We start from the raw sequence: 15,226 nt of genomic DNA on the forward strand, positions 1-15,226 counted from the left end.
CCGCTGCCGTCCCTGACGCCCCCCCTCCGCCGCCCGGCGCTGGCGGGAACGGCGCGTGCTCTGCCCCCCCTGCCCGCCCTGACTACGTGCAGTTCCCCACGTGGCGGCCGCGCGCGCCCCCCGGCCAGGGAACAGCCCGCCCGGCACGTTCGCGCCCCCGTCCGCGAGCCGGGGGAAAGCGGGAGGGGCTGGGGGGGGGTGTGGAGACGCCGCCAATCGGCGGGCGGCAGGGCAGCTGGAAGGGACCAATGACGGGAGGCGGCACCGCCCGGCGGCCAATAGCGAGACGGGCCGCGGGAGAGGCCCCGCCCCCCCGCCGCCTCTAGCGGCGCTGCGGCCGAGTGCGGCGCCAGCTCGGAGCGGCCGCGGCTGGCGGGCGGGCAGAGGTTCCTGCCTTCCCCTGTCCCCCGTCCCGTGGGGAGCGGTGCGAAGGAGCTGGCCCCTTTCCCAGCAGCGGGAGGGGGTTGTGGCTCGGCGCCGGCGACCGGTCACCCAGGCCAGCGCCTCAGCTGGCGGGGGGGGGGGGGTGGTGTGAGGCCTCACTTGGGCCTTGTCCAGCGCCCGGGAGTGTCTCCAGTGAGGGAGACACCGCTTGGACCGGCGTCCCTGAGGAGCAGTGAGGGCCCGGCCTGCTTCTCCCGCCGTCCCTTCCGCAGTAGAGGGGTGGGAGCTCCCTCTGAGGGAAGGGGAGAGCGCAGCCTTCAGTCACGGCGCGGCCACAGCCCAGGGGTGGTGTGGGCCGCTTCTCAGAAGGGGGCAGAGGGGAATAAAGGCAGGGGGCTCAACCTCAGGTTGGTGTGTGGCGACTGTTAGTTTTATTTTATTAAAAGGGGGAAAAGTTCGGTTAAAATTTAGGGAGTATGATCTTGTATTTTCACTTTGTTGTTTTCAGTGGAGGAAGCAAAGGTGGTGAGCGCAAGGCACTTGCCTGTGTGGCAAGTGAGCCCTGTGCTGCCCAGGCTGGATACCCAGCCCAGGCATGCAGTGTGGCCACAGCAACACGCACAGGTGTTTCCTGCTTCCAGAGACATTTCGGCCCAGTGTTGTAAAAAATGGTTTACAGCCCATTAAAAAAAAGATACCATAAATGTGTAAGAGTGAATAAGTAATGGCACCAATCAACTGTATATCCTAAATCTTCCAAAATCCTTCCAAGATCATGCAAAACCCTCACCTTAGGACGTTGTTTGATCTCTCACAGCTTTACTGATTGTCATTGCTACTAATTCTGCAGGTTGCCCAGAGAAGCTGTGACTGCCCCATCCCTGGAAACATTCCAGGCCAGGTTGGACGGGGCTCTGCGCAACCTGCTCTAGTTGAAGATGTCCCTGCCCATGGCAGGGGGTTGGACTAGATGGCCTTTAAAGGTCCCTTCCCACCCAAACGGTTTTGAGATTCTACCTTTACTGTCAGAGTTTGGGGTTGATGTCAGGTTAAATCTTAGCTGAAAGTAAGCTAAACGGGCTAAATCTGAGGAGAATAAGTACTAATGGTGACTGTATATAGTCCAGATTTAGAGGCTTGGTATAGCTGTAGTATTATATAGAGTTTAATAATGTGGTGAAAACAGTATGTGTGTGCGATGCAGTGCTTCAATATCCCAGATACTTACACAGTCCTGGGCAGCTAATTCCTTTGTACACCAATAAAATGTAACGTGATTGGTACCGGTGTGTAAAGTTCATGGATACCTTGGTGTAACTGACCCCCAAATGAGAAGGTCCGTGGCTGGATTTGGAGTTGACGCCCTGTGGCGTCTCTGCTAAGAGCATGGTAGCACCAACGATGAGCGTGTGTGTTGCGGGACCAGCCTTTGAAATCTTGCACTGAGATCATTTCACAGAGGGTAGAAGGCTTTTCTGTGGTTAATAGTCCACTTTTAATCTGGAGAGCATCCACCTATCATGTTTAATAGCACTAATGCACCTCTAATCCATTAATTTCTTTAGTCCCTTTTTTAAACCCTTTTAATTCGCTTGGTCTCCACCACATCCTGCACCGCAGCTTCACCGGGGGCCGACGCGTTACGTGAAAAACTTTCTTGCTTTTGTTTGCCTGGGAATTTCTTCTGTGTCTCCAGCTTTTGTCTGAGGTTTTACTGCCTAATTATTCCTTCGTTGTCCCTGCAGTATTCGTGACTCAGGAGCTCTATCATGTTCTCCCTCCCTGCCCCACCAGTCACGTCCCTCGCAGACTTCTGGTCTTCCCTGTGCCAAAGCTGACTTCTCCCTCTGATTAACCATGATAACCCTTCGCTGTAACTTTAGTAGTTTTACATATGCTTTTGGAGGTGGGGTGGCCGGATCGGCATCAGTCATCAAAATGTGGTATTTTATACACCAGCATAATGATGTTTACTGTTTTGGTTTCTATTTCTTTTCTAACAGCTGCCAACATTTGATTTGACTACTGCTGAGTGTTAAGCTGATCTTCTCAGACAACTATCAACAATCACCCCCAAATTTCTTTATTCCTGCAAGGTAATAGCTGATTGAGAGCCCACAACTATATACATATGATTAGCGTAATTTTTCCAAGATGTGTTTCTCTCTGACATGAAATCACATCTGCCATTGTATCCCCTCATCGCACTGTGCTGTGAGATCTTTCCCTGGTTTCAGGCACGGCTGTTTGGGATAATTTTGCCTGTAAACGTTGTCACCTCACTACTCACTCCCTGGTCAGATTTTGTAATGACGTGTTGAACAACAGATCGCCCGGCCCAGATCCATGAGGGATTCCATCTGTTAGCCTCTTGCCTTGGGGAATAGACATGAAACTATTTATTCCTACCCTTGGTTTCTCAAAATTTTTAAACCAGTTATCTACAACAGAGTTTTCCTATCCCACGAAACCTTGAGTTTTATAGGGAATCTCGGTGAATCTCCATGAACCCGTAAGTGAAAAATCCCAATTAAAAACATTTAGTGATGGTTTAGCCTGCTTTATGTAAGTAGAACTAAGGTATGCTTATTTCTGGTGGTTACTTTTGTTACTCTCTGTAGTGTTCCCAATATTGCTATGTATGTGATGTGAGCAACACACCCAATTTTTTAATTAATTGTGCAACATTTTAAAACGGGGGAAAAAACACAATGGAAAAAAATGCCGTACATAAAAAAACCCATGTCCACAGGATGACCATTACTCACAGCTTCAATTTCAATTAATATTAAAAGTTAGTTCGAGTCCAACAACGCTGAGCAGTTGAATAAGTCTGGCTTGGTTTTACCCACCCACTGCTCTGCCCAACATTTCGCTTTGGCCTCTGTCCCTCGACCTCAAGAGATTACTCATTTCTGAATACACGAGCTCACGATAAACTGCTTAACTGACATTCTGAATCTATTAATATCATTCATTTTGTTTTGATAGGAGATGAATTGGAGCCAAGCCACTGATACCAAATTAACCAAATAAACTGGAGGGTTTTTTTACTAGATTTTCCTGCATTCGTTGCTGTTATAAAAGGACCGACACGTACTGTGATCTGAGCAACTCCAGACTGGGAAAATCCAGGTCTCAAAGTTGCTAATACTTGCAGTCTTTGGAACGCGATGCTGTTAAAATCTGCAGCTTATGGGATCAAAACATTTGAGGAAGAAATGTGGGGAGGGGAGGAGAAAATTACGTCAATTTTTATTGACTGTGCAGTTGAAGAAAAGTATGAAAAGTTCCTAAAAAGCATCCTCTGTGAGTTTGGCTGCTGCCCTTTGGGTTTCCTGAGACACAGAATCTCGTCTTCCTGACGGCTGCAGTTGTGCTGACTTATGCAAGTCAACAGACCCACCATTGCTCATCGCCCTGCTTCCCAAATCGAGTGTCAGCAGCTGAGACCAGCAGAAGAAGAGCTAAAAGCCCTCCCAGACTCAAGGCGCAGGCACTCATTGAAGTCACATCTTCTTGGGGCCATCTGGTTGGGAATCCAGACTTGTCCGCTGGTTTCTGGAGTGTTTCATCCCACAGGACCTCAGAGCTTGTCAGAACTCTTAGGTTGGCCATTGGAAGGGAGGAGCCTCTGCGGTGGGACACGGTGTCCAGCTAAAACGGAGGCCACATCATCTAAAATTATTGCCTTCAACCCCTTGTTCTCGTGCAATGCCTGAACACCTGCTCTATTGGTGCACATGCATAGAATATTTGCCTAAAATCCTGGCCTTAACAAAAGACAACTGGATTTGCGAGAGTTTCCCTTATATTTCCTTGTTTTAACCTCAATAGCAACAACGGTATTAGTGAATTCAACACCACCTTGAGAACTACTGACAAAGTCTGGCCACATCCCCACTACTGAAGTCTCTGAGCTTCAGGAGAAGAGTTCCTTTATGCCAGCTCCTTCCAGGAAGTTATCCACAGCCCGTGCTAACTCCTGGGAGTTATTTGGAGGCGTACAAGTCGACCCACCGCAAAATTATGCTGAGGACTGTGCTATCAGCGTGAGCGATTCCATCGATTTGAAGTTAATCACGTCTCAATGTGACTTCTTGCTTACTTCCCATGCTGCAAGCGATTAATTACCTTCTTGCAGCAAGACTTGCAAAACCACTTCTCGTGGGATGGGAGTGCTTTTGTGGCGACCGTGCGGAGTGGTTCATCTCCCCGTGGACACTTCTGGCGAGCTGAGAACTGCGAGAGGAAGCCGTGGCCGAGCATCATCTCCTGCAAGCAGCCAATTGCCGGGATTCAGGGCACCTGCCGTGCTCATCTCTGTTTTTTCAGAGTGTAACTTCTTCCAATGTATAGGAAAAGCTTGAACTGGGCCCTTGGGAGGAGATGAAGTTCCTGCACGCTGTAGTGAGCAGGAGGTCAGTGGGCTGGAGCGTGTGCCTCAGCGCAGGCTCTGTTTGGGAGCAGATTATGTGACCTTCCCAGGCTCAATGCTCGGGACCAGCTGGAGGGGGAAAAGCCTCCCAGATTTACAAGCAGCTACGAACCCTCATCTGATCCAGAGCTGCTGCGGTAAACACTGCGTGGTCAGGGGCTGGTCTGAGGAGAAGGGAAGTAGGTGTCTGCGAAGAATAATTTACGTGCTTATTGTTTTTAAATGAAATAATCCCAGCTTTTTTTCTTTTCTTCTTTTCAGCGAGCCGTTCCAGTCACTGACACAAAAGCTGATGGTCTGGTCCTAACGCCCTTTTAATGCAATTTTGCCAATTCTCCCATGCAGAAGCGTGCCGGACACCGAGCAGGACATTGGGAGGTGCTTGAAAAGATTATCCGCAAAGCCGCGTATGGCGAAGCAAAACGTGACGTCGGGAGAGCTTTCTGCAATGTGGTTATTTGCAGTGTCTCGCACAAGCAGGGGGACCCAGGAAAGCTCCGTGGAGGCGGTGGGGTTCGTCACGTCAGCATCCATGGAGGAAGCTCTGAGCTACGCACGTCCTGCGGCTCCCGGCTGCTGCTGCGTCGTTTCTAAGTTGCAAGGAAGATGGTGATACGCGGCCGTGATTCCTGGTTATGCAATTCAGCCGTTTGCAATTTGGCTTCCTCCCAAATGCCCCTCCGGGCTCTTTTCAACATCATAAACAAAACAGCCTGCAACAGTTCATGCAAAAGGCAGAAACCAGTGCCCTGGACGCTTGCTCTGTGCTGCGCTTCTGCTTTGCGTTTGTAGGGAATGCTTTTTAGCCGAGCTGTCTCAAATGAAACGAACTGCAAGGAGTAAGCAGGTTTTAAAAAGAAAGTGTGCACTTTTTTGTGGTGGGAGGGTGTTTCAAAATTAAAAAGGGCGTTCAACTCCTTGTCCATATATAGTGCAAGAAGGGGCTCCCCGGCTGTTTATCCTTCGTGGCGTGGCTGCGAGCAGCCTTCAACAGCAGCCTGGCTGCGCTTGGGATTTCCAATTGTAATACAAAAAAGGAAACAGGAAAGAACAATGTAAACATCGGTAACGAAGCCCGTCCTCGTGGCGGGCTCGGAACAGCGCTGCCGGCGCCCCAGGCCTGCGCCTCCTCTCCCCCTGTTTTTTGAAGGGGGCCGTGGAAGGAGGAGAGGCAGGCGCTGGCAGAGGTTTGCAGAGCCCTTGGCCGGGTTGCAAATCTCCCAATTGCCTCCGCTGCCTCTCGCTTGCTTCCAGCTGTTGGCTCTCCGCCCCTACTTGATGCAACAAGCAGTTAGGGAGGGGAAAAAGCAGGGGAAATGATCTTTTTTTGTATGATGCATCACCATTACCTGAAAAATCAGTGTCAGGGTGCTTTTTTCAGTCACAGTGTAACTAAGCCCCACGGAGTCGCCCTACTCACACGTTAAAAAAATTGCTTTTTCTAATGCCAGTGAGAAAATGTTTGGAAATGTGATGTGAGTGCTCCCAGAGAGTCTGAAAAAACAGCGTTTGACGGGTACCACATGGGCCATGTAAAAGCAAAACCCCCCAAACCAGCACCTGCTCTGGCAAAGGGGCTCTTCTCTTGCAGGTCACCGATTGAGCCCCATCGTCAAAAGCTCATCTGGGGAACAATCACCTTAAAATCATCCAGGGATCCCTGGGCTCCCCCTTGTCTTTCCTTACAGTTTTCTGTAACCAAATAATTATTTTCTGATATGATAACGGGACCATGCCTGGTTATACTTCATCTGCCAGGCACCGCATATCGGCTGTGCCTGCACCCTGTGTTGGTGTGCCTGCACCACCATGGCACCTCCTTGTTCCCCAAATTACAAGCAGACGACGTATTTAGTGTATTTTATCCCAAATCTGATGTGTGCGACCCGGGCAACATGCCCAGCCAAACCTGGGCAGAGCTCCCCGCTCCCTCGCTGGCAAGCGTGCAGCAGCCAGCGCCGGCTCGTCTCAACAAGCTGCCGGTGGAGCTGGGAAGGGGGAAGGGAGTAAAGCCGCTTGGCTCCCAGCTCCCACTCCAGCGGCTGCTGGGACACCCATGGGGAAGCGGAGCCCACTCTTGCATTAAAGAGCTCGTCCCAAAACCCGCATTTCCAAATCGCGATGTAAGTGCCCCAGCCATGTTTCTCCGGCGGAAACGGTACTTTTAGCCGCTCGCCGCAGCTCCTGGCTTTCGTGGAAATGTTCAACCCAGTGATAGCCAGCTTTTTTGGAGAGCGTACACCTCTTAAGGTGTTTAGGAAACAAGCGGGTTCATTAAAGAGCTCACAGTCCCTCTCCTGCTCTTGCCAGGGAAGAGGTTTGCTCAGTGCCGGAGTCACAGGGACTTCTCCGGGAGACAAGCCGGCAGCGGGAGCAGACCCGCGGGCTCCAGCCTCCCCTCCTCTTCGCTGACTGAGCGAGGAGAAGCCAAGAGGGGAAGAGACGCTCAAGAGGTTTCCTTTTCTGCTCTTTGCCGCCTTCTACTTTTTTTTTTTAAACTCTGGCCTGTTTGCTTTTTTTTTTTTCCCTTTCCTTTGGCTTGTTCGTTTTTAACTCTTTGCTTTCCCTCCCAGCACTGCCCTTGCCTTGCATTCCACAGGGTTTCAGCAATCTGCAGGTCTGTACAAAGTACCGGGTCAAGTGCACTGGGCACGGGCTCTGTCTTGCATCTGAGTTCGGTTTGTTTTGGAAGCTGAGTGGATCCAAGCTGGTGAGATACGGAGCTCCTAGGAAAAAAGCCAGGGCACTCGCGCTAAGGAGCCTGGCTCTTCACCATGGGGCAGGCCACTGGGCACAAGCTGGAGCTTCACTGCATCTCAGTGGGGAAAAATTGTCTTGTTTGAAGAATGTGATGAAGATGGTCAGAGGTGTGGAGGAGCTCCTCTCCAAGAAAAAGCTGTATCAGCTGTGATATAAGGGGGAAACGATGATCCGCATGGACTATGTTGCTGGTGAGGAGGAAGGAGACCAAGGAGACGTGTGACAGAGGTCTATAAGATGGTGAGTGGCTCGGAGACAGTAAATTTTTCTTTACTAGGTGGGATAATGAGTGAAACTGGTTTGCAAAACCACGTGGAGCCTTTCATCTCAGTCCCCTATGGAGCTGCGTGACTCCTTGCTGCAGGATGCTCCAGGTACTAAAGGTTCTCATGGCTCCAGAAACTCACAGGACAGATGGAAGAATAGTCCCCCAAGGGCTCTTAAACACAAAGATGTCACTTCTGGCTTGCAAAGTTACCGACCTGCAGGTTGCTGAAGGCTTCAAGACCCTTCATGGGGGATGTCAGCGAAAGCTTGTCCTGTCCTGGGTCTCCTCCCTTCCAAAAGTGTCCCAGGGCTAGGAGCACCCTATGGAGATCTTCCACTTGAGGTAGAGGAGAGGGGTTGGGGGTCTCTGGCTGGACACATGCAGCACGGGCAAGATTTGTCCTCTCCTGCTGCTTGCTGTCAGCAGATGAGATCTCGGCACAGCTCTCCGAGCAGGTTTTTAGGATCACCGACATTTCTTCTTGGGCCTGCCCACGTTGATCTCAACCTGCCCTTCCCGCAGTCCCAGGCTTCTCACTCAGCCAACTCTCCCTTCTTTCACTCTGCTTCACTTAAAATAGAAAATTAATAATTAACCGGCCTGTCCTTTGAGCTGCAGGTAAAGAAAATCCCGAACACCTGCCTTACGGGTTGTCTGGTGCCCTGGCGTCTGTTTGTTTTTCCAGCGAGCTGCTCTCCACGAGCAGTGCGCTGGCGTTTCGGGGTGGCCTCCTGACTGCCCCAGGGCTTTCTTCTACCAGCCAGAGCCACCTCTCTTTGCAGCCAGCCTCTCCTACTGCAGTGCCTCTCTTGGCCACAATATTTGTGAAATATTGTGACTATTTCGGCAGCTGCCTGCCTTTTTGTAGATACAGGGTCTTCTCTCCAAGCCCAGGTATGCCAGTAGGTCACCAGCCCCCCGCAGCATCTCAGCGCCTTCTCTGATCCCCATCCTCTTGTACCCGTCTTGCAGCACACCTCAACATGCCGCTGAAGGTGGAATGGGAGGCAGCTTCACACTAGTCTGGGAATTTTGGAATACAGAAAGATGACAGGAAAGGAGGTAGGAGTTGGCTGGTTTGATCTCTTTCTGCTTGTTTTTCACTTAATTAATGTATTACCCTTTTTTGAATGAAAGATGCTTTGGTTGACCGGAGGGAGAAAGTTGGCCTTCTCCTTTTCCGGTGGAGAAGGAAAGTCCGGAGTTATTGCCCATCCCTGTTCACCTACAGACCAGGAACATCAGCACCCCCTTCTCTGGGGCTTCAGGACAACTCCAACAATGTCCAGAGAAGCAAAGATGCCTCTTTTAGATATATTAAATCAAACCCCCAATATTTCTGGCAGAATTGGATGAAAGGAATCCTCTTTCGTAAAGATTTACCCTTCCGATTTATGGGCGAGCTTGCAAATGCTGTGACCCCACTCACTTTTTTTTAACGACACCCATAAAGATGTCGTTAGTGTTAAATCAACCGATGGGTTAATATTTATTAAGGGACAGGGAGCATGCCAACACACCCCTCCTAGCCGGGGTAAACAAGGCTCAAACCAAGAAAATCTCCAGCTTTTTCAGAGCTTCCCGCGTCGCCCTCCTAAAAATTTTTCCCTTATGCTGCTAAAATTGTAGCAACGCAGGGGCGAGGGGTTTGGAGTCGGACCCGACCCAACGCTGGGGCAGCAGCCAAGGACCTCTACGCACTTTGGTCCCTGCGGCAGAGGAGCAGGGAGGGTGCTGCAGGTGACAGCAGAGCCTATTTTTTTCATTTAATCTCTATTTTTCATGTCTCTATAGGGCTGCAGACGGCGTGGAGTGGCCAAACACCTGCCTCGTCGCTTGCCCGCGCAGACGCTGCTGCAGCTCGGGGAGGGATGCTGCCAGCAGCACCTATGGATAAGGAGGCAGAAGACTGGATGGGAAGGCAGGTGAGTGTGTAGGAAGGTGGATGAGCATATAGGAAGGTGGGTTGGCATAGAGGAAGGCAGGTGAGCATATAGGAAGGTGGATGAGTGTATGGGAAGGCAGGTGAGTGTATAGGAGGTCAGGTGAATGTCTAGGCAGGCAGATGAGCATATAGAAAGGCAGTTGAGCGTATGGAAGGGCAGGTGAGTGTATAGGAATGCTGATAAGCGTACAGGAAGGCAGATGAGTGTATAGGAGGGCAGGTGAGTGTATAGGAAGGCGGATGAGCATATAGAAAGGCAGGTGAACACACGGGAAGGCAGATGAGTGTGTAGGGAGGCAGATGAGCATATAGGAAGCCAGATGAGCATATAGAAAGGCAGGTGAGTGTGTAGGAAGGTGGATGAGTGTGTAGGAAGGTGGATGAGTGTATAGGAGGGCAGGTGGGCATATAGGAAGGCAGGTGAGCATATAGACTCCCCCCAGGCACACCGGGGGGTCAGTTAGTTGTAGCCCCCAAGGGGCAGCACCTCTGTCCATCGACGAGAGCCGGTGCTTACAGAGGGGGTGGGTCTGCCAGGGGGGCAAGAACCAGGTGAGCAGAAACCTCCAACTCCCGGTGGCTCCGAGCCACCCAAGCCTCGCCTCGCTGAACACGGCCGCGCTGGCACAGCCGTGCCGGACCCTGTGTGCCGAGGCTGTGCCGAGATGACTCACCCCGCTGCTTGCAGCAGCCACACTTCCAACTAGCAACAAGTGAAAATAGAAACGTCCCCAGACCCTGAGCCAGGAATAACGTTGCAGGCTAGGGTTTTTTGGTGTTCTTTTTCCCTTTAAAGTGAAATCCCTTTTTTTTTAATTCTCTCTGACTCAGTCCCAATAAAGCCACCACACAGTGGCATAGTCTCCTCCCTGGCTTCTGCGCTGTGGCCCACGGCACGTCGTCCGGGGCGGATGCGGGAGGAGAGAAGCAGAGCCTGGCGAGGCGGGTCTGGAGGAACGATGCCACATCCTGGTGGGACGCAGATCGGTGGTTTGTTGGGATGCAGAGCTTGGGAGCAAAAAAGGGAGAAGGAGGAGCAGTTGGTGTTGAAGCCTAGGCTGCTTTGGAAGTTTATATGATAGGAGTATGGACGACTGTAGGGATGGAGAGCTGGGAGATGGGAACAGTCAGACCTTCCTGTCTCGGTGGTGGGACAGGGATGACGGGTCTTCTTGGCTCTACCCGCTTTGGGATGAGCATCTGCTGGTGGCCACCATCAAATGGCAAAGGCAGGGTGATGGAAAGAGGGGAGGGGGGAGTGATGGGACTGTGCCGGTCCCCATGGAGCTGCCTGGGGCTGGTGGGTGGTTGCAGCCATAGTGGAGGTACAGGGATATCCTGGGAGCAGGCACAACAGCGTTATCTCAGTCACCCCACGTAACCACAGCTCCCATTACATGCTGCCCTCCAGGCCTCCCTGGAGCCCTGCCAGCCTTTTTGGGGGGGAGATAAGCCAGGTCCCACCGCTCTATCAGGCCAGCCCACACCTAGAATCCAGCAAAATGCAGCCACCGTCCCCACCCCTGCCCGAGCCCCAGCCACGGGATGCTCATTTCCCTGGCAGAGTCCATCCAAACTGCCCCAGGGATGAATCAGGGCACAGCACACCCATTAAAAATTATTAAAATAGCAATTAAGGACTATTTACACAGCTCCGCATCCAAAAACTCTCATTCCCGGGAAGCAAGACAATGCTACAGGGGATTTTTCCCAGGGAATTCAAGCTGGATGAGGCGTGGAAGTAATTTTTTGGGGTTTTTTTGGAGCTTCTCCAAAAAATAATCACGCATTTTTCTTCTGATGTTTTTCTTCGGCCAACGCCACGTGGGGGGTCACCCCACTGCCCGCTCCCCCAGCGATGGGCATGTCCCAGAGGGACACTCGGGGGCCCCCATGCTGTATGTTGGGGGATAACCTGGGCCACCTACACTTAATTTTAGAGTTGGGAAGGGAGCGGGCAGCTCTCCAGGGCTGCTGCCTGTGCCTGCCCACGCTCCTGCCCGCAGCCGGGAAAACCCTCCATCAATCTTGCACGAACCGGCCGGGCTTGAGGCAGCTCCAAAACATCTCCGGGGCGTCCTATGCCACATCGAAGTGCTTTTCCGGCAGCGGTGGAGGTGTTTCTTCTTGGGGCTCGGGGGGGCCAGCGGGCTGCTGGGCTTGCGGTGCCCGGGGCTTCTTGCATACCTGGGCATAGACGGGGCCGGGGCTCCCCTTGCTGCCCGGCTCCTCCTGGATGATGATCTCCTGCACGGAGATGCTTGGCTCATCCCCGGCGGGCAGGGATGAGGAGTCCCCTGGGGCGCTGCCGGCATCCCAAAGCTTTTTTAGCATCCCAGATTTGTACCGGATGCTTTCGTAGATGGGTCCCTTGGCATCCGGCACAGGGTCTGCCACGGGTTTGCCAGCATCCCCGGGCAAAACTGGCAGCTGCCGGTGCCGCAGGAACTCGGGGGTCCTTTGGGGTGGTCCAGAGAGTGTGTTGGAATGGGGTGTCCAGCCTGGAAGCCCCGCAGCTGGATTATCTGGATTCCCCGGCACTGTGGGGCTGTCTGCCTGTTGCCAGGGCTCACCGGGAGAGGGGGTGCCTGCAGGGAGGGAGAAGAGGGGATGCTGAGCCGGGGTGGTACCCCCAGCACCAGCACATGGCGGGGCATCCCCGGCTAATGCAAGGGTAAAGTAGCACCGAGTAAATGGGATTAAATGGGTCCCACTCCCACTTCTGTCCCTGTGCTTTGCTTTTAGCACGAAAAACAGTAAAAAGCACAGAAAAAGCAGCATGAGCATCCCCAGGTTGCTGGCGATAGGCCGTGCCCCCCGCCGCAGGGCCAGCACGGAGTCGGGACCTGCCGCCTGCCTTCCCGCGCGCCGGCTCATGCCTTCGGTCAAATATTTATTTAAGAAGGAGGCTCTGCTCTGTGTGCAGGATCTGTCAACACGGGAGCTGGCAGAGCAGGACGCCCAGCCGGTTTGTTCGCTCCAAAGGCGAAGGAGACGCTGGAAAAGCTGCGTAACTGGGTGTTTCTCCTCCTGCTTTAAATATGCAGGGGTATGGTGGTCCCATGGGATTTGGGGTGCAGGACCTTGGGTGCCGTGCCGCCGTGTGGGAAGCGTGAGTGCAGCGCACGGGACACGGGCTGGCGCAGGAGGTGGCAGGGTCAGATCCAGGCCAGAGCCCCTGGGGGCCAGCACAGCCTCCTCACTGCCCTCCAGCTCCCTCCTGGCAGAAAGCAGCCCCTGCCCCATGAGCACCCCAATGGGAGCATCCCAACGTGAACACCCCGACATGAGCATCCCAGCATGAGCACCCTGATGTGAGCACTCCAACGTGAACACCCCGAGATGAGCATCGCAGCATGAGCACCCCGATATGAGCATCCCAGCGTGAGCATCCCAGCGTGAGCACCACAACATGAGGACCAAGAACATGGTCACCACAGCACGAGCACCCCAACATGAGCACTCTGTTAGTACCCCAGCATGAGCACCCCAGCGTAAGGATCTCCAATGTGAGCACCCCAACACGAGCACCCCAGCATGAGCATCCGAAAGAGAACATCCCAACATGCACTTCCCAAAGCAAGCACCCCAATGTGAGCATCCAAATGTGAGCACCCCAGCACAAGCACCCCATTGTGAGCACTCTGTTAGCACCCCAACACGAACACCCCAGCGTAAGGATCCCCAATGTGAGCACCCCAACATGAGCACCCCAGCCTGAGCACCCCAATATGGGCATGCCAACGTGAGCACCCCAACTTGAGCATCCCAACATGAGCACCCCAATGCGAGCATTCCAACGTGGGCACCCCAACACAAACATCTCAGTGTGAGCATCCAAACATGGGCATCCCAACATGAGCACCCAACCATGAGCACCCCAACACGAGCACTCTGTTAGCACCCCAACATGAGCACCCCAGCATAAGGATCCCCAAGATGAGCACCCCAGCATGAGCCACCCAGCATGAGCATCCCAAAGTGGGTGACGCTACATCAGCCACCCAACAGAAGCACCCCAGCCTGAGCACCCCAAAGAGACCATCCCAACCTGAACACCCCGACATGAGCACCCCAAAGCAAGCATCCCAATGTAGACAACCCAACGTGAGCACCCCAACCTGAGCGTCCAAACGTGGGCACCTCACCATGAGCACCCCATCATGAGCATCCCAACGTGAGCACCCCCAATGTGAGCACTCTTAGCACCCCAGCATGAGCACCCCAGCTTAAGGATCCCCAATGTGAGCACCCCAACATGAGCACCCCAAATGTGAGCACCCCAACTTGGGTCACCCAACATGAGCCACCCAACATGAGCCACCCAACATGAGCACCCCAACGTGAGCATCCCAACATGGGCATCCCAGCATGGGCACCCCAATGTGGGCACCCCAACGTGGGCACCCCAACACGGGCATCTCGATGTGAGCCCCCCCCAGCCTGAGCACCCCAACGTCAGTGCCCCAATGTGAGCACCCGAACGCGTGCACCCCAGCACGAGCCCCCCGCCGTGAGCCCCCCCGATGTCAGCGCCTCAGCAAGGTGCACCCCAGCACCCCGAGGGGCCAAGGCTTCGCATTCCGGGTGTCCCTTTCCTGTCCCGCTGTGGAAAAGCAGGAGAGGGAGAGGGGTGTGGGGGGGAAACGCAGCCAGGGGAGCCCCAGAACTGGGGTCAGGCTGATGGAGGTCACCCCGTAAAACACGCGGGAGCTCCCGGTGCAGAGCAAGGAGGAGCGGGAATTTCACTGGAGCGTCTCGAAGCTCGGCCACAGCGCGGCGGAAAGGGGAAATTAACAGCCGGGGTTTGATCGCCCTGGTCACCCAGCCAGGCTGGAGGGAGAGTTCCCGGTGCCAGCGGGAAGAGAAACTTCTTCCCGGCTCCAGGGAAAAGGAAAGGGGCCTCACGCTTCATCCGGGGGGAGGTTTGGAGCACTAAAACATCTTATTTTTCAAGCTTTCCCCAGGCAATTCCCTTCCTGCGGGCGCGGAGCAGGCCAGGGGGGATTTTGAACCAGCCGACACGGTCCTGCCGGAGGAACTGGGACTGGCGGCAGCTTTCACTGGGATATTTTGCTGTAACTGGGAATTTTACGAGGTAATTTTGACCGCAGCTGCCAGCCTCCTGCGAGCCACGGGGCATCCCCATCCTCTTCTCCGTGCCGGGGAACCGAAATTAGCTGCTCGCTGCTAACGAGCTTCACTAATTTTCCCCGGTTTGGCTGCCGTGACCCAGGCCGGGGGTGTGTGTGTGTGGGGGTGGGGGGTGGGGGTACAGGGGTGCAGCCCCAACACGTCTGGCCGAGGGCTGGCTCAAAGTCCCCCCAGCTCCTCCGAGTTCATTAGCCGGGCAAATCATTAACCGGGCTGGGTCGGGGCGAGGCTGAGCCCCGGGGACCTTCGGACCGCGGTGCCTGGCTCTGTCACCCCG

The sequence above is a fragment of the Larus michahellis genome, chromosome 3, assembly GCF_964199755.1.
Source record: "Larus michahellis chromosome 3, bLarMic1.1, whole genome shotgun sequence".
Taxonomy (NCBI): Eukaryota; Metazoa; Chordata; class Aves; order Charadriiformes; family Laridae; genus Larus; species Larus michahellis.